Raw genomic sequence first — 21,119 nt, 5'->3', positions numbered from 1 at the left:
TTGCATGGCCATGCAAAGAGACAGGTGGCTTATGCCCCCAAAATATTTCAAACCCTCCAAACCAAAATTGTAAAGCATTTTTAAAGGCAAGTTGAGGAATGGGTGAGGTTGGTTGTTTCAAACTTCTTGGTGCAGAACTCCTTTGTTCTCGTAGCTGTCCACAGAAGTCTGGTCACAATGTTCCTATAAACCTACAACAAGACTATGTTATACTTCAGAGAGGAGCTAAAGCAGAGGCAATGGGGAAGAGCCTGCCCAAGGAAGGCCTCATAAGGTCCTGCTGGGTTAGAGAGATGATGTTCACATCAATAAAGGAGATATTGAAATATCCAGTAGTTCTGTAAGTGATTATGACCTTCAAAGCTTATTCAAGGAGCAGTAATAGATGTCCAAAATTGACAGATTTTACAAAAGATTACAGCAAATAGCATGAAATCACTTCCAGAGATGATAGCAATCAATCTTTTTCTTAAACAGTATTAATGGCAGAGTCCATGGCAGAAAACAACTCATCTGGAACTAGATCAGCGTTCCACGCCAGGAAGGAGACAGGAGCAGGAGCCCAGTCAGAAAATGTATGCCTGCAAATATGCTAACTGAGAAAAAGCAACCTTCTTATAATACAGACAGGAAGAAAGTCCACAAGAAGATAAGAGGGGACTATTGAAAAGGGAGACAAAGAATCATGTCACAAAAAAGGCTAGGAGCATCAGTCAAAGTCCCAAAGAAACAGACTAAATTTCAGGGGATGAACTTCAATTCTTAGGAGAGAAACTTTAAGAAGTTAGATAAAGTCTAAATCCTGCATTTAATGCCAGATCCTGAAGGAATAAGCTTTGAGACAGAGCCAAATGTTCTACTTTTCAGAATGTGGTCCAGCACATTTCCTATAAAAGAGTCCATTATTTGAACTAAGTCACAAGGTAAAGGCCAGGCTAGCAGTAAGCATAATCCAGCCATGAGCCAACAAGTAGTGGGCTGTAGCTCCATCAAAACTGCTACGAAAGGGCAAGATCTATTCCGAAAAAGTCAATGAAGCTGAGGCTGCAAGGACTTCCAAAGATGGTAGCTATGGAATAAGAAGGATACACAGACTGGAACCAGTCTGGGCATAACATCAACTATAACCAAAACAAGAAAACTTTCAAACACTTGATGTGAATGTGAATTGGTATCACTACTTCAGGAAACAATTCAGCAATTCAATAACATCTAGTAAAATTAACACACATACCTTACAACCCAATGATTTGACACCTGTGAAGATGTCTCTACTAAAATGTTTCTATAAGGAGCATGTATGGACCAGGTAATTTGTTGCCATAGTTTGTTAAAATAAAATTTTTCAAATTTAAATGCCAATCCATATGAGAACAGATAAGCATCATGACCCAGCCAGATACTAGACTATTACACTGCATTTAAAATAAATGAATTGAAGTTCCCCTCATGGCTCAGTGGTAATGAAACTATCTAGTATCCATGAGAATGCAGGTTTGAACCCTGGCCTTGCTCAGTGGGTTAAGGTTCTGGCATTGCTGTGAGCTGTGGTATAGATTGTAGACATGGCTGGATCTGGCATTGCTGTGGCTGTGGCATAGGCCAGTGGCTATGGTTACAATTTGACCCCTAGCCTGGGAAATTCCGTATGTTGTGGGTGTGGTCCTAATAAAATTAAAACAAAACAAAATAAAATAAAGTAAATGAACTACTATTGATGTTGATCATATTAAACATGAGGAGAAAGATAACAACCAGCTAAGGTTATGTATCATGTTTCCTAATTTTTTTTTTTTTTTTTTGCCATTTCTTGGGCCACTCCCACAGCATATGGAGGTTCCCAGGCTAGGGGTCGAATCGGAGCTGTAGCCGCCGGCCTACGCCAGAGCCACAGCAACGCGGGGTCCGAGCCGCATCTTCAACCTACACCACAGCTCACGGCAACGCTGGATCGTTAACCCACTGAGTAAGGGCAGGGACCGAACCCGCAACCTCATGGTTCCTAGTTGGATTAGTTAACCACTGCGCCATGACGGGAAATCCCTGATTAAATTTTAACACAAAATAAAAGTATATACATTCTTGGATAAATGGATATGCATAAAAAGTATATATATTTTTGTATGAATAGTAAAGAAACATTTATTTCAGGTTATTTGATACCTCTGAGGAGGTAGGAAAGAGGAGGCTGTTGTGATAGGGGCTTCATCTGTAACTATAATTAAGGGTTAAATTATAACTATAATTGAAACTGACATAAATGAACATCAAAATATTATTTTTTCAGACATAAGGATACATGAATATGGATTATCTTCTGTATTACTTTAATATTTATAACTTATTTTTAAGAATTAAAAATGCTAAAAAATGTTTTTCTTGCAAAGCTTTCTCTTTTCAAATAAACACCAATATATTAAATAGGATTCCCAGATTACATTTAACAGTCCTCAAGAATGTGCACATTGAGACTTATAATGCACCTACTGGAATGCAGCCTAAGCCTCTCCTTTGGTAGAAATGCTCTCCTACCTAAGGCTTTCATAGCCTTCACGTGATCATTGTGACCAGTTTTCACGTGATGGTTTTCTCGGGACTCTCTGCTTTTTTTTCTGAAAAAAATTTAGGTTGTCAAAATTTCTTGTTAGGAAGATCCATACTGTAAGTCAACTCATAATTCAAAATGCAGTTATGCATATTCCCCCTCTCCTTCCATGTCAGGCCCAGTCTTACTGCCATTACTAATTTTTTAAAGGAAAAAAGGGGAAGATAAGGGAAAGTCTGGCATTATCCCTTTCAAGGCAACAAAGGACAGACATTTTTAAAAGCTCAATACTAAACAAATGTAAATCTGATCAAGTGTCTGATTGTGGCTGACTATCATGAGGACACCATTAAAGATTCATCACTATTGTCTACTGATCAGCTGTCCAAGTTGAAGGGGAAAAAAATTGATCTGAAGCACTGGATTATTTGAGGATGTAGAAATACGCAGACTTCAATTGAAGTATTTGTACCCATAGCCCCTTAAGCTGCAGTGAATGAAATTTCCACACTCAGGGGACTAATGTATTTAAACCACATTACCCACCTTATCTCTTAGCAGCAAACCTTAAGCAAATGTCCATTTAAAACATCAGTGCTACCTTCCAATTGTGGAGACCACTTGAGTTAAGCCTGAATTGAAAGCGTGCAAAATGTGTAACTATGAAATGAGAGTGAAACAAACATAATATTCCACCAGATAACATGATGTAATGAATCCTAGTATGAAATAACCCTTCTACCACTTTCTATCCTCATTTCAGAACAAGATAAAGACTGCAGCATGCAGAGCACATTCCACCAAAATAAATTTTTTAAAGTCCACTGTTATAGTTTGTTGCTAACCTCATCCCACCTTCTTTAATCTTAGATATGTAAAATGTAGGAAACTCAAAACAAAAACACATCCTCAACTAATTCACTTTGCTACTTTGTTACTTTATGCTCCCAGTGAAATTATTCCCTATGAGAAAGACATTGTCTCATTTCACCAGTGTACCACTCAACCGCACAAAAACAAAACCTGCCCTTCAGAGGGAAAGCAAAATTTGGTGACTGGTAATTGAGGAAGCTGATGGGAGCCTGGAGAACATCTGATCTGTTGGCAACAGAAATCCTTACACTGCAATGCACATCAGCATCAGCTAAATTTGAGACCTTGGCAACTGGAATTTATACATTAATGCTGATTGCTACTTTGCAGCAGAGAAACACTGCAGAAGGTACAGGTGTAGATCACATGCAACCTTTTTTTTTCTAGAAAATAACACACATCTGTTCACTGTAAGGTAATTACTGAATGGTAATTAGAAGTTAGCACTGTGGCTTAAATAACAAATGGTGAAAGTTTTAGGACCTGGCCCCAAAAGAACAAGTGAAGTCTCAAGTTCTGTGCTATTTCAACAGACTTCTTCCGAGAGGCAAGGCATGGAACAGACTGACTATGAAAAGCACAAGTCTCAAATTCACAGTTCCTGCTCCCCACCTGACAGCAAAGTCGGGTAATAAATTTCACTCCTGTAGACTGCAACTTCCTCATCCATAAAATGAGTGAGTTTGACTAAAGACAACTAAAAGCGCTCTACTCCAACCTTCTAAGTGTCCCCTGACTTTTAGATACTTTTAAGATAGTAATTTCAGTCAGAAGACCAGGTTCCCAACTTGCTAACCAACACCAGGCAAAGCACATTATTCATGACAGTGATGCCAATACTAGCAAGATACCCAGAAAGTTTGAAATTGAAAAAATTCATGATTCCACATTGGGAACAAAATCTGTATTAATATTATAAAAGCTTCGGTGATCTCAAAGATTTCATAAAAATCCCCAATGAACTGGATCACATACTGAGAAACTTTCATCTCAATCAAAATTCCTCCACCAGCATTACATATAGAAAACACATGGGGTGAACTTTAAAAATTTAACACTGGCTCCCACGTGAGATCACTTAAAGCAGATTCTCTGGGGTGAGGCACTGCTATGTTTTAAAGATGTTTGTCAATTCAAGTGTTCAGAAGACTTGTAAACCACTGTTTTAAACTAAAATTGATGAAAAATGAGGGAGGTACTTTAAGGGCATTCAGAAAGGGCTTCAATATGAGAAAGGAACATTTTGTATGGCATAAGAATGCCTATAATGAGGTAAATCTGTGATGTGAAAATGGCAACAAACTATTGTGAAGAAATATTTTTTTAAATATATTAAACAGACTTCCAAAAAGCTGGCTTTAGTCTATCTGTAAATCCACCCAAAGACGGTATTCCAGTGACTCAATGAGTGCATATGTTCATGACTGGCCTAAGTAGAAGCATGTTACAGAATATAAGTGAGTCTGATACCAATTTCAATGATGGAGTGATGAGCACTCACTCATCAAGCACTTCTCAGGGTGCCCTACAACCTTTTTTTTTTTTTTTTTTTGCTTTTTAGGGCTGCACCTGCAGCATACAGAGGTTCCCAGGCAAGGGGTTGAACTGGACCTACAGCTGCTGACATATACCACAGACATAGAAACACCAGATCCAAGCTGTGTCTGCAATCTATACCACAGCTCACAGCAACACTGGATCCTTAACCCACTGATGGAGGCCAGGGATCGAACCCGCATTCCCATGGTTACTAGTCAGTTCGTTTCTACTCAGCCGTGACGGGAATTCCTACAACTCAATTCTGACACTATGTACCCAGACGCAGCATTGGGCTCCACAGATTAAGAGATCAGTCCTACAGGACTGCCTCCTTTTGCATTTCAGATGCCAGTCACAAACCCAGGTTGTTCCCCGTGCTTCTGACCAACAGGCTACAAACTGGAGGTTCCAAGACCCCCTCCAACTCAGGATGCTAAGTGTAAGCCCTGGTTGTTACCTACACAACCCTGCACAACTTTCTTAGAAGTACACATTAGAATTCCCCACAACTCCCTGTTCAGGTTTGATTAATTTACTGGAACTCAGAGAAGAGAACTCAGAGAAACATTTTACTTACCAGACTAAAACTCAAGAACCACAGGATGCCAGGGGTGCATTGGGGAAAGGGCACAGAGCTTCCATGTCCTCCAGGAACACTGTTTTTCACAAACCCTCCGGATGTTCAACAGCCCAGAAACTCTCCAAACCCTGGTCTCCTGGGTTTTTGCAGAGGCTTCATTATATAGTCATTATTGACTAAATCACTGGCCACTGGCAAATGATTCAACCTCCAGCGTCCCTCCCCTCCCGAGAGGTCAGGGGGTGGGATGGAGAGCTCTGACCCTCTGATTACAGGGTTGGTTCTCTGGCCAACCAAACCTCATTGAAAATTAACCTCATTAACCTGGCAAGATACACCTTGGTCACGCTTAGTACTTAGGACATTCCAAGACTTTTGGCAGCTGTAACTCAGGAACCAGGGATGAAGACTAAATATATATGGGAAAAGCAAAGCGTATATTTGATGATTTGAATGACCAAGTACATACTCTGCTTATAAATCACAATGCCTCAAACTTGTCTCAATATTTTTAACTGACAACAAAGTAAAAACAAATTTTAAATTCAATAAGAAGAATTAGCTAAGTTGTTCTTTAAACTCCTCTTGAGTGGTAGTTGTTAAAAACATTTGGTTTGGAATGCCTTTAATATGGGAATTAAAAATAAGAATTGATTGTAATTCATCTGGGAAAACGATATATATGACATAAGAAAAGACAAAATCTATATGGAGTGTAGACTGGCATAAAATTACACATTCCTATGAGTGCATAATATTCTTAGAACCGACAGAAAAAGAATTAAAGCAACAGATACTACCTTAATAATGCTCTGAAAATACAATTATTAGGGAAATTGATATACTGCTTATAATATGGCAAATGTTAATAAATATGAGTTGTCATTATCATTCATCAATTCATTCCTACTTGCTTTTCTACTATGTGTTTACTTTGGGGTAAAAAACAGTTAATAATAATAAAACCCCCTTGCTTCCAAGGAGCTTTGGATGGAGTAAAGGAAGTAGGGCCATTTAAACAGAGAATGAACAGATGATAAGGAAGCAATGAAAAGAAAGATGGGGCAAGAGGAGGAAACAAAGTTGAGGCTCTAAATAAAAGAGTAGTATTTAGTCACATGTGGGGATGGGGAAAGGAAAAGAAAGCTAACATATTCATGGGCCCAGTAAGGACTTGAGTGTGCCAGAACCTAGGGTCCTAACTATGATCAGCTGCACCCGTCACATCACACACACCTCCCCAAAGTTTATTCTGCCTCCCCTACTATTGGACACTCTGCCACTTTGTTCCACCTCGGTCTACATGGTTGATGGCAAGCATACTAGATTTAGCCTCCTGAGGACCACCTGCCACATGCCCAAAAACCTCTGCTGCCCCCTGTTATTTTCATATTTAGATGGATCACCACAGCACATGTGGAATACAGCTTCCTAAGCAGCTCCTCGGGGGCTGGATGATGCAACCCAGAAGGATGGGAGAGTTTTCCAAAAAGAGACCTGAGAGACCTGACGGTGAACTCTCTCTCATTTCCTCCCTATTGTCTCTACAGGAAGAAAAGTGAACCCAGGGAATGCCTGCTGCTTCCTCCAATGTGCCCCAGTTGGGTGTACTCATGACTTCTGTTTTAGGGTTTTAGCCTCATCAGTGGCACTACAACAAGGTTTAGTGGAGGATCCTTCATAGAGAGAAAGTGAAAATTTCAGCCTTGTAAGTCCCTGGCTAATCTTTTCATGAGGAAGATACCATGTGTCTCCAGGGTAAATCACAGTAAGATGTATATACCCACCCCAGGCAGTGCTTAAAAACGTGGATTTTTAAGGTGTTTCCTGGTGGTCTGTTGGAGACACTTTCACCTCAGCAGCCTGGCTTCAATCCCTGTTCTGGGAACTGAGATCCCCTATCAAGCAGTGTTTAGGCAGAACTGGCATTACCATAACTTATCCAAATGATGTCGATATTAACTGAACTTTAAACCTTAGTTTCCTATCTATAAAAAGGGGAATAACACCCCCTTGTGGGAAAGACTGGCTACTTACTTTTTCTGTAAATATATTCCTTTCTCCATTGTTCCTATGGCTGGATTGCATTTCCCAGACACCCTTGCAATTAGGTGTGGCCACAGGACTGAATTCTCCCCAATGGAATGTGGAAAAAAGGACACATGCCTTTCCATGTAAAATCACTCTTGCTCTCCTCACTTTCTTTCTCCCTTCTTACGTCAGAGGGAAAAGGGAATCCAGCATAGGATTTGGAAGCTCTGTGAAAGGGTGGGCCACAACTGGAAGGACACCTGTGTATTAAACTGTTGGGTGAAATAAAAACATCTAATCTGTGGTGGTTGTAGCTGATAGCATTTAGCCTACACAAACTATGGACTCCTGACAAGGATGGTTATAAAGATTAAATACAAAAATCAAATGAAAATTCTCACCATACGGTCCATAAATAGTGCATATTGAACCACTATTAGCTATGATTTTCATCATTGCTCTGATACTTACCAGTTGACACGTCAGTGTATTTTCTCACTCTGGTCAGTGTCAACGTATGTAGGCACCATAAGGGACCTATAAACACATTTAAAAGAAAATGGACTCCAAAAGTCATTCTTAATATCACTGTCTTAATATCCAGTACAAATACTGTCCAAGGAAAAAGCATGGCTTCTTTCTTCTTTTAGTAAAAATCCAACCCTTAAAAAATGTTATTTCAGGGTAAAGGAGAACTCACAATCATTATTTAGAGAACACTGGCATGAATGTATATTGATTTTTAGGTTTTATAATGAAATTTGCTTGATGTGGTTTTCTTCACAAATGAAATGAACATTGACCTGCCTGATTGCATATTGACAATAAAATCATCCTTGGATACAGAAGCCTTTGTAGGTACTGTCAAAGAAAGTTAGACATGATGAGTAGGTTCTTTTATAAGTTGATGATATTAGCTCTGACCCTAACTTTGATCTTTCCGTTTGGTTTAGAGAGAGCCAGCAGAGAGTGTACTTCTCTTCTTCCTCACTTTACCTCAAAATAGTCCTGTTTCAACAACTTACTTGGGAAGAAGAAGGGGAGAGGGCACATGGAAGGAAAAAGCAGGCCCTAAGAGCTCACATCTATCAAACAAAAACAGGTAAAACGTTCTCACCTGTCAGTGAAAATAACTGCCTACTAAGAAAGAGGACAGGAATAGCTAGAACACACTTCTAAGTATTCAATGCCCCCATGATTTAAATGCAAAGTAATAAAATGTATTCCATTGTTTTGCATTTCCTCAAAATGAGAGCTTCATCTCTCAGAATTTCTGATTATCCATCCAGTTATGTGCATAGGAAACACCATCTTAAACACTCAGTCCGGAAGTTTATTTAATAATCTTACAGTTATAAAAACAAGAAGATACAGCTAGTTTTCTGAGAACTATATACATGTCATTTTGCTGAGACAAATGTTATTCCTGTTTCACTCTGTGTTTCTAGTATTGTTATTATTTGGACTCCGGAGCAAAAGAACTGAGGGACTGTGTTTTAAAATTACATAAGCACGCTTGATCCTACATTACTATGTGCCTGACACTGCATTAGGCTCTTGAGAACAACAGAGGTAAAACCCCTGCCCTTGGGGAGCTTATGCATGAGTAAGAACTTGACTGGATTGTATGATTGAGGCCCTAACTGGTTTCAGGAATATAGAAGTCCCTACAGTTCAAATTTCAAATCCTGGGTAGACATTTCAGTTGGAGAAAAACTACATGGTTCCTAAAATGACCAAAGAAATGTAAAATTAGGTTGTAGTGTGGTCACTAAAATCAGTGACCACATTTTTCTAAACTTCAGCGTATTTCATAATCAGAAAAAAAATAAATCGTGCTATTCAGGAATTTTTTAAAACTTTTATTATTAAATAACATATTGGACATGACAGAAAATCACACACCTAATAAAAATTACAGTGATGAGGCTAAAACATTGTTTTAAAATCAACAAGCCATAAGAAAAGACAATACTAAAATCATGCTAAAGATAATCCATTTTTACATGAACTGTCCTCAAAAAAGAGAAAAAAAAATTCATGATTTGAAAAAAAAGTGACTGTTTAAAGCAAAACCTAAGTATGTACCTATACCTATTTACCACAAATAAATACTTAAATATGAATAATATCTTTAGCAAGATTCAAAGTAAATGTTTCACACGATTCTACACTGACAATTATGAGATATTCATAATTTATTTAGACCAGAAATATGGTCCAAACACAGTTTTTTCAATTATCCACTCAGCAAATTACTATTTCAAATGGCAAATATGTCTTCAAGAATTAACAAAGTTGAGATCTCTCTGATCACATCAAATTTATCTGAATTGATGCTGTGCCTCCTTTGAGAATCCTGAATCAAAAATTAACATACTAGCATATTTTTTATGTGCCCTAAATCTGAGTGGAGGAAAAAAGGTTTTAAAATAATTGTTCATGATGGGGATTAAGAATGCGGAATAGAAGGACTGGAGCTCATCTTCTCTCATGAAAACAACAAAACTACAACCAAATGCTGAATAACCTTCAACCAAATGGACTGAAAACTTTCAAAAAGATATCCTATTCCAGAAGACAAAGAGGAGGCCACATCAAGACAGTAGGAGGGGTGATTACATGATAGAAGCAACCCCATACCTTCTGGGTGGGAAGCCCACAGATTGGAAACTTGCTGTATTACAGAGACTCATTTACAAGAGTGAGAATTTTGAGCTCCACATCAAATCCCCTTGCCTGGGGATCTGGCACTGGGAGAAAGAGCCCCAGAGCATCTGGCATTGAAGATCAGTGGGGCTTGTATGCAGGAGCTCCATGGGACTGGGGGAAATGGGGACCCCATTCTTGAAAGGTGCACACAGGCTCTCATGTGCACTGGGTCCCAGGGCAAAGCAGAGGCTCCATAGGAAACTGGGTTGGACATGAATGCAGTTCTTGGAAGATATTCTGAGAAAACAGGGGGTGACTCAGGCTCATTGTAGTGGAAGGCCAATGGAAGCAAAGTTCTCAAGAATATTCATCAGCATATCTAGAAGTGGCGATATTGGGAAAATTTGGCCTCACACATCAGTGCAGAGAGCACCCAGGCCGAATAATAATCACAGCCCCACCCATCAGTAAACAAGCTACCTAAAGGCCCCCCAAAGCACACAGCTGCCTCTAATATCACCCAGGGAAAAAGCCCCACCCAAGAGAGGGATAGGAATCAGCCCACCTACCAGTGGGCAGGCACCAGTCCCCTCCATCAGGAAGCCTACAGCAAGCCCACAAACCCACTCCAGCCACAAGGGTGGCAGACACAAAAAGGAAGAGACACAGCAACACTATTTTCTAAAAAAAGGAGACCACACAAAAAAAACCTATAAAAATGAAAAGACAGAGAACTATATCTCAGATAAGGGAGAGAGAAAAAAAAACCAGGAAAACAGCTAAGTAATCTGGAGATTATCAGCCTCCAGGAAAAAGATTTTAGACTGAAGATGCTGAAAATGATGTAAGACATTGGAAATATACTGGAGGCAAAGACTGATGATTTACAGCAAACACTGAACAAAGAATTACAAGATTTAAAACTTAAGCAAGCAGAGATTGCAAAATACAATGACTGAAATAAAAAACTCATTAGAAGCAACCAGGAGCAGAATGCAACAGGGAGAAGAACAAATAAGCAAGGACAGACAAGTGGAAATCTCTGATACAGAACAGAAAAGAGAAAAAAGATTGAAAAGAAATGATGGCAGTATAAGAGAACACTGAGACAACGTTAAATGCACCAACATCCATATTACAGGGGTGCCAAAAGGAGAAGAGAGAGAGAAAGGGACAGAAAAAAACATTTGAAGAGATAATAGCTGAAAACTTCCCCAACACGACAAAGGAACCACTCATTCAAATTCAGGAAGCACAATGAGTACTACGTAAAATAAACCCAAGTAGGAACACCATGAGACACATATTAATTAAACAGACCAAAATTAAAGACAAAGAGAAAAATATTGAAAGCAGCTAGGGAAAACAAACAAATAACATACAAGGGACTCCTGATAAGGTAATAAGCATATTTTTCATCAGAAACTCTGCAGGCCAGAAGGGAGTGGCATGATATACCTAATGTGATGAAAGGAAAAAAACTCCAACCAAGATTACTTTACCCAGCAAACTCTCACTCAGATTTGAAGGAGAAATCAAAAGCTTCACAGATAAGCAAAAGCTAAGAGAATTCAGCACCACTAAACCAGCTTTAAAACAAATACTAAAAGAACTTCTCTAGGCAGAAAAGGCCATAACTAGAAACAAAAATACCACAAATGAAAAGGCTCACCAGTAAAGTATATATGCAGTAAAGGTAGGAAATCATCCATGCACAAATACGCTAAAAAAAAATCAGAAATCATGAGAAGAGGGGAGTACAAATGCAGGACACTGGAGATGCACTTGCAATTAAGAGACCAACAACTTAAAACCAACTCATATATATATAGACTCATATATCAAAATTTCAGGGTAACTACAAACCAAAAATTTACAAATGATACACAAGTAAGAAAAATCAACTCAATACAACACAAAAGTTAGTCATCAAACCAAAAGAGGAGGGAAGAAGGAGGGAGGAAAAAAGAGCAACAAAAACAAGTCCAAAGCAGTTAATAAAACGGCAATAAGAACATACATATCAATAATTACCTGAAATGTAAATGGACTATATGACCCAACCAAAAGACACAGACTCACTGAATGGATACAAAAACAAGACCCATATGCATGCTGTCTTCAATAGACCCACTTCACTTCTAGATACACATACAAATTGAAAGTGAGAGAATGGAAGAAAATATTCCATGCAAACAGGAATCAAAATAAAGCTGGAGTAGCAATACTCATATCAGACAAAATAGACCTTAAAATAAAAAATATTATAAGAGACAAGGAAGGACACTACATAATGATCAAAGGATCAATCCAAGAAGAAGATATAAAAATTTTAAATATTTATGCACCCAACATAGGATCACATCAATATATAAGGCAACTGCTAACAACCTTAAAAGGAGAAATGGACAACAACACAATAATAGTGGGGGACTTTCACACACCCCACTATGGGCAGATCATCCAGACAGAAAATCAATAAGGAAACACAGGCCCTGAATGAAGCATTAGACCATATGTACTTAATAGATATTTATAGGACATTGCATCCAAAAGCAGCAGAATACACATTCTTCTCAAGTGTACAAGGAACATTCTCTAGGATTGATTATATTCTGGGCCACAAATCAAGCCTTGGTAACTTTAAGTAAACTGAAACATATCAAGCATCTTTTCCGACCATAATGCTATACAACTGGACGTCAACAACAGGAAAAAAACTGCAAAAGACACAAATATGTGGAAACCAAACAACAAGCTACTAAACAACCAATCGATCACTGAAGAAATCAAAGAGGAAATTAAAAAATACCTAGAAGCAAATGATGACAAAGATACAATACTCCAAAATCTATGGAATGCAGCAAAAGAAGTTCTAAAAGGGAAGTTTATAGCAATACAAGCCTTCTTCAAGAAATAAGAAAAAGCTCAAATAAACAACCTAACTTTAACACAAAGCAGCTAGAGAGAGAACAGATAAGACCCAAAGTTAGCAGAAGGGAAAAAATCATAAAGATCCAGAGCAGAAATAAATGAAATAGAAATGAAGAAAACCACAGAAAAGATCAATGAGATTCAAAGCTTGTTCTTGGAAAGGATCAACAAAATTGAGAAACCCTTAGCCAGACTTATCAAGAAAAAAAAGAGAGGACTCAAATCAGTAAAAATAGAAACAGAAATTCCCATCATGGCTCAGTGGTTAACAAACCTGACTAGCATCCAAGAGGATATGGGTTTGATCCCTGGCCTCACTCAGTGAGTTAAGAATCTGGCATTGCCATGAGTTAAGGTGTAGTTCACAGACATGGCTAAGATCCCACATTGCTATGGCTCTGGCATAGGCTGGCGGCTACAGCTCCGAGTCCACCCCTAGCAAAAGAACCTCCATATGGATTGGGATCAGCCCTAAAAGACAAAAAGACAAAAAATGTAATAAAATAAAATAAAATTAGAAATGAAAAATGAGAAGTCACAATGGACATCACAGAAAGAGAAAGGACCATAAGAGACTACTACATGCAACTTATGCCAATAAAATGAAAAACCTAGAGGAAATGGAAAAATTGTTAGAAAAGGATAATCTTCCAAGATTAAACAAAGACAAAACAGAAAAGATGTAAGGATCAATCACAAGTACTAAAATTGAAACTATGATTTAAAAACTTCCAACAAACAAAAGTTCAGGACCAGATGGCTTCACAGGCAAACTCTATCAAACATTTACAGAAGAGATAACACCTATACCTCTGAAACTATTACAAAAAATTGCAGAAGAAGAAACACCCCAAACTCATTCTATGAGGCTACCATCACCCTGATACTAAAACCAAAGATACCACACACACAAAAAAATTACAGGCCAATTTCACTCATGAACATAGATGCAAAGATCTGCAACAAAATACTAGCAAACTGCATCCAATGAGATGATTGTACATCATTATCAAGTGGGATTTATCCCAGGGATGCAAGGAGTCTTCAATATCTGCAAATCAATCAGTGAGATACACCACATTAACAAACTGAAGAGTAAAAACCATATGATCCTCTCAATAAATGCAGGAAAAGCCTTTGACAATATCCAACACCCATTTCTGATAAAAAAAAAAAAAAAAAAAAAAAACCTTCAGAAAGTGGGAAGAGAGAGAACCTACCTCAACATAATAAAGACCATATATGACAAGCCACATATATGTGGGTTCTCAATGGTGAAAAGCTGAAAGAATTCCCGCTAAGATCAGGAACAAGACAAAGGTGTCCACTCTCACCACTACTATTCAACATAGTTTTGGAAGTCCTCGTCGTGACAATCAGAGAAGGAAAAGAAATAAAAGGAATCCAAATTGGAAAAGAAGTAAGGCTATAACTGTTTGTAGATGACATGATACTATACCTAGAAAATCCTAAAGATGCTACCAGAAAACTGTTAGAGCTCTCCAAGGAATTTGGCAAAGCCACAAGATAAAAAATTAATATGCAGGAATTGACTGCATTTCTATATACTCAAAATGAAAGTTCAGAAAGAGAAATTGGGAAACAATCCCATTTACCATCACATCAAAAAGAATAAAATACCTTGGAGTAAACATACCTAAAGAGACAAAAGACCTGTACTCTGCAAACTACAAGATGCTGATGAAAGAAATCAAAGATGACACAAACAGATGGAAAGACATATCACACTCTTGGACTGGAAGAATCAATATTATCAAAATGACTATACTACCCAAGGCAAGCTACAGATTCAATTCAATCCTTATCAAAGTACCAAGGACTTTTTTAATAGAACTCGGACAAAATATTTTAAAGTTTGTTTGGAGGCACAAAAGACCCAGAATGGCCAAAGACATCCTGAAAAAGAAAAATGGAGCTGGAGGAATCAGGCTCCAGGACTTCAGACTATACTACAAAACAACAGTCATCAAAACTGTATGGTACTGACACAAACACAGAAATATAAATCAGTGGAACAGGGTAGAAAGCCCAGAATTAAACCCACACACCTATAACCAACTAATCTATGACAAAGGAGGCAAGAATATACAATGGAGAAAAGACAGCCACTTCAATAAGTGGTGCTGGGAAAACTGATCAGCTATATGTAAATGAATGAAATTAGAACGCTTCCTAACACCATACACAAAAATAAACTCAAAATGGATCAAAGACCTAACTATAAGACCAAACACTATAAACTCTTAGAGGAAAACATAGGCCAAACACTCTCCAACATAAACCACAGCAATATATTGCCAGATCCATCTCCTAGAGTAATGACAATAAAAACAAAAATAAACAAATGGGACGTCATTAAACTTAAATGTTTCTTCACAGTAAAGGAAACCCTAAACAAAACTGAAAGATACCCACAGAATGGGAGAAAATCTTTGCAAATGAATCAACAGACAAGGGATTAATCTCCAAAATTTATAAATACCTTCTGCTGTCAATACCAAAAAAGCAAACAACCTCATCCAAAAATGGACAAAAGGTCTAAACAGACAGTTCTCCAAGGAAGACATATAGATGGCCAAAAAACACATGAAAAGATATTCAGCATCACTAATTACTAGAGAAATGGAAATCAAAAACACTATGAGGTATCACCTTACACCACCCAGAATGGCCATCATCAAAAAGGCTACAAACAATAAATGCTGGAGATGGTGTAGAGAAAAGGGAATTCCCATTACATTGTTCATGGGAATGTAAACTGGTGTAACCATTATGGAAAACAGTATGGAGATTCCTCAGAAAACTAAAAATAGAACTACCATTGATCCAGCAATCCCATTCCTGGACATCTATCCAGAGAAAACCATGAGTCAAAAAGACACATGTACTCTAATGTTCATTGCAGCACTGTATGCAAGAGCCAAGACATGGAAACAACCTAAATGTCCATCGACAGAGAAGTGGATCAAGCAGATGTGGTACATATACACAGTGGAATATTACTCAGCCATTAAAAGGAATGAAATACTGGCATTTTTAGCAACATGGATGGACCTAGAAATTATAATGCTAAGTGAAGTCAATCAGACAATGAGACACCAACATCAAATGCTATCACTTACATGTGGAATCTAAAAAAAGGACAGAGTGAACTTCTTTGCAGAACAGATACTGACTCACAGACTTTAAAATACTTATGGTTTCCAAAGGAGTTAGTTTGGGGGGTTGGTGGGATGGGCTGGGGGTTTGGGTTGGATGCTATAACTTGGTTGTCATGATCATTGTCACAATCATCGTTGTCATTTACAGTTGTTTACAACTATAAATGTAATAAAATTCACTGAGCAATTAAAAAATAGTTCTTTTTCACTTTAACATTATTTATTTAAAGCCTATGTTTATTAGTTTTAAAGCATGTGTCCAGTTTTAAAAAACACCTGAGGAGTTCCCTGGTGGTTCAATAGGTTAAGGAGTCAGCACTGTCACTGTTGTTGCTCTGGTTACATCTGTGGCACAGGTCTGATCCTTGGCTCAGGCAAAAAAAAAAAAAAAAAAAAAAATCCAGAAGTCTTCTTTGCTTAACCAACACATTAAGAAGCAGAAAAACCACAAAAATGCAAAACTTCAAGAAGAATGTGTGAACAAATTCTACAAATTCAAAAAAAATAGTTTAATTACTTATTTTTAGGATCAAAAGAAAGCCTCTATTATTTTCCTGTGTAGTTACATATACTTTTAGTAAATCTGTATAACATCAAAGCATTCATTCATTTTTAAGATTTGAAGACACTGGAAGTTTGTGAATAATTAAAAATATGTATGCAATTTTTGGCTGAGTAATGATTATGTCAAGAAATATAACTTTCTATGATCTAGAAAGTTAACCACTTCTCTTCATTTTTAAGTATCTACAAGTGCTCCTCACAAGTTATAACAATGAATGAAAACCTCAAATAAAAGTTATCAAATATAATTTTCTAAAATTTAATGATTTAATAGTTATAATTATGTTACATTTATAGGATGAACTTCTGAATATACAGATCTAAAATCACACCCCCATTTATATGCATACATTTATGAGGAAATTGCAAGATCAAAGAATAAACTTGGAGAAGTTTTGTTTTCTGTATTAACCGTATACCCAAGTCCACATATGGATTCTGCCCTTACAGGGCAAGCAACTCTGGGGCTTGTAATTTTTCTTTTCATTTATACAGCCACATCTGTGGCATATGGAACTTCCCAGGCTAGAGGCTGAACTGGATGAAGCCGAGCCACAGGCCTATGTTACAGTCAGTGTAACACCAGATCCAACCTGCATCTCCAACCTACACTGTAGGTTGCAGCAATGCTGGATCCTCAACTGAGAGAAGCCAGGGTATGAACCCACATTCTCATGGTCACTGGTTGCATTCTTAACCTGCTGAGCCACAACAGGAACTCCTGGGCTTGTAATTTAAATTTATGTGATAGCCTTCTTATCTAGGTAAAGGAGTTATGTCTAGTATCCTATTTATTGGCTAGGAAAATGACTATTATTGATCCGAGTTGGAAAATTATAGGCCGTATTTCTCCTTTGGACAACTATAGGCCATATCTCTCCTTTGGAAGGTCACGGCTGACTTTTTTTCTTTTCTCTCTTTTGGCATAACTGGGATAGTGAGCTGACTCAGTACCTGATCCCTCTACTTTTGTACATGGTAGATGGCTGATGCACCTGTTCAGTTCTGAACCTGGGCAAGCCAAAGGAGGCCACATAAAGACTTATGGAAAATGAATTATTCCATGTGGCCCATCATATTAGACTTCAGTTCTATATTGACCCAAGCCCCAGGTTAACAAAGGTACTCTATTTTGCTTTCTTTTCCCTTCTTTAGGCATTTATTCCTTTCATAAATATGACAGGAAGGAGAAATTTCTTGGACAGACTATGAATATTACTCACATACATGGCCATCATTTTACCATAAAGATAGCACGCCATTTTTCAGTGCCTATCTGTAACAATATGTATTTTATACAGAATGCCATCAATAAAATGGTAGGTAGTGACACATATTCTTTCCCAGACAGGCCTTTCGTAGTCATGTAGTCCAAATCCTTTTATTTCATACATTGGAAAATGTTAACTATAAGGACACAATAAATGAACACTTTTCTGACTCCCAGATAGGAAAGCATTAACCAGTGGTACACGTGCTATTTAGATAAAATAAAGGCATTAAAATTATTTTTAGTGGTTAAAATGATAAATACTGTGGCTCCATGGAGATGCCAATAAAATATAATAATGAACATTATTTATTTTTTAATATGAACCATTTTAAGGGATTCTGCCTAGTTACACTTAAGATTCTCATAATGGCTTCTAAGTTAGGGGAAAATGAACTAAGCCAACATGAAATTAAGTACCTTGCCTATAATTGAATAATTAGTAAGTAACTTCTCTAAGTCCTAGTCAATTATGTGAAAGTCAATGTATACAATAAGAATACACACACATATACATTATTTTTGTAACTACAGTCAACATGTTTTACATTAGCTTCTCAGACTTTATTCATCATAGAGCTGAAGGTTTGTACCCTCTTATCAATCTCCATTTCCTCCACACCCCTCCCCCAGGGACTGGCAATCACTCTGATCCTCTCTGCTTCTGGAAGTCTGACTTATTTTTAAGATTCCACCAATAAATGATACCATGCAGTATTTGTCTTTGTCAGTATTTTTATTTCACTTAGCATAATGCCTTCAAGTTCCATCCGTAATGCCTTCAAGTTCCTTGTTGTCACAAAGGGTAGGATTTCCTTCTTTCTCTGAGCTGAAAAATAGTCCATTGTATATATACACAATTTCTTTATGCACTGATGTCTTGGCTATTGTGAATACTGCTGCAATGAACATGGAAATGCAGATACATCTTTGAGATTCTGTTTTAATTTCCTTTAGGTATATACCCAGAAGTGAAATGGCTGGTTCATATAGTAGTTCTATTTTTAAAAATTTTGAGGAATATCCATATATCTTCCCTAGTAGCTGCAACAATTTACATTCCTATCAACAGCATACAAGGTTTCCCTTTTCTCCACATCCTCACTAACACTTGATATTTCTTGTCCTTTTGATAATAGTCATTCTAAGAGATATACAGTAATATCTCATTGTGGTTTCAATTTATATTTCCCTGATGACTACTGATACTAAGCACCTTTTCATGTACCCCTTTGTCATTTGTTATGTCTTCCTTGGAAAACTATCTATTTGTTGCCCTACCCATTTCTCTCTTTTTTTTTTTAATTTTTTTTATTTTTATTTTTAGGGCCATACCCACGGCATATGGAAGTTCCCAGACTAGGGGTCAAATCCAAGCTACAGTCCCCAGCCTACGCCACAGCAACACAGGATCAGCGCCGTGTCTGTGACCACACCACAGCTCACAGCAACACCAGATCCTTAACCCACTAAGCAAGGCCAGGGATCAATCCCACATCTCATGGATCCTAGTCAGGTTTGTTAACCACTGAGCCACGAAGGGAACTCCTCCCCTGTCCAGTTCTTAACTGAACTGTTTGGTTTTTTCCTATTGAAGTTTAATGAGTCCTTTATATATTTTTGTATAGTAACCTCTTACTGGATATATGATTTGCAAATACTCTCTTTCATTCTATAGGTTGCCATTTGTTGGTTTTCTTTTCTGTGCTGATGCTTTTTAGTGTGACATTAATTTATGCCTTTATTGCCTTGGTTTTTGATGTCAGATCAAAAAAAAAATCATTGCCAAGACCAACGTCAAGGAACATAACCACCTATGCACCTATGTTTTCTTCTAGAAGTTTTATGGTTTCAGGTTTTATGATCAGGTCTTTAATCCATTTTGAGTTGATTTTTGCACATGATGTGAGATAGGGGGTCCAGGTTCATTCTTTTGCATGTGGTTGTACAATTTCCCTACACCATTTTACTGGAGTGATTGCCCCTTTCCCACTGTAAACACTTGGTTCTTCTGTGGTAAATTAACTGACTGTATATACATGAGTTCATTTCTTGACTTCCTATTCTGTACCATTGATTTATGGCTTATGCCAATATACATTATTTTCCTTACCATGGCTTTGTAATATAGCTTGAAATCAGGAAGTGTGATGCCTCTAACTTTGTTCTTCTGTCTCAGATTGCTTTGGCTATTGGGGTCTTTTGATAGTCCATTCAAATTTAAAGAATAACTATTTTTTCTATCTGAAAAAAATATTACTGGGATTTTGATAGGAATGGTACTTAATCTGTAGGTCAGTTTCAGTAAAATGGATATTTTAACAATATATTAATTCTTCCAACCTATGTAAACAGGATACCTTTCTATTTATTTGTGTCTTCAATGTCTTTCATCAATATGTTATAGTCCTCAGTGTACAGATCTTTCATCTCCTTGGTAAATACATTCATAAGTATTTAACTCTTTTTTTTTTTTTTTTTTTTGGCTTTTTATGGCTGTGCCTGTTCCTAGGCCAGGGGTCGAATGAAAGATGCATCTGAAGCCTATACCACAGCCACAGCAACACTGGATCTGAGCCACATCTGTGACCTATGCAACAGCTGTGGCAACACCAGATCCTTAACCCACTGAGAGAGGCCAGGGATCAAACCTGCATCCTCATGGAGACAATATCTGGTCCTTAATCCAATGAACCACAACAGAAACATCTATTTAATTTTTAATGCAATTATAAATGGGACTGTTTGTTATTTTTTCTTTTGGATAGTTTGCTATTAGTGTATAGAAAAGCAACTGATTTTTGTATATTGATTTTGTGTCTTGAAACTTTACTGAAGTTGTTTATTAGTTCTAACAATTTTTTGGCCAAATCTTTAAGGATCTCTACATATACATATCATGTAATTTGCAGGTAGAGTTTCACTTCTTCTTCTCTGATTTGGATGTCT

The 21,119-nt window shown here is 37.5% G+C and overlaps 1 protein-coding gene across 41 annotated transcripts in view; it reads right to left on the bottom strand.

Annotated features, from left to right (window-relative positions):
- CNTN4 (contactin 4) overlaps nt 1-21,119 on the bottom strand; it is a 1,001,048-nt gene that overhangs the window by 859,570 nt on the left and 120,359 nt on the right. For 3 of the 41 annotated variants that reach the window (XM_084989180.1, XM_084989172.1, XM_084989200.1), the window contains exon 1: nt 5,535-5,673. The exons of the other annotated variants lie outside the window; for them this stretch is intronic. The gene's annotated coding sequence lies outside the window, so the exon portion shown is untranslated. Of the gene's footprint in view, nt 1-5,534; nt 5,674-21,119 lie in introns of those variants that run through there. 41 annotated transcript variants of the gene reach the window in all.

The sequence above is a fragment of the Sus scrofa genome, chromosome 13 (assembly GCF_054392235.1).
Source record: "Sus scrofa isolate SSC_HxYL_T2T_F1_AM1 chromosome 13, Sscrofa_HxYL_maternal_Yorkshire_Landrace_v2.0, whole genome shotgun sequence".
NCBI classification, from domain to species: Eukaryota; Metazoa; Chordata; class Mammalia; order Artiodactyla; family Suidae; genus Sus; species Sus scrofa.
The sequence above is the reverse complement of the archived record's forward strand: the minus strand, read 5'-3'. Positions and strand labels throughout refer to the sequence as shown.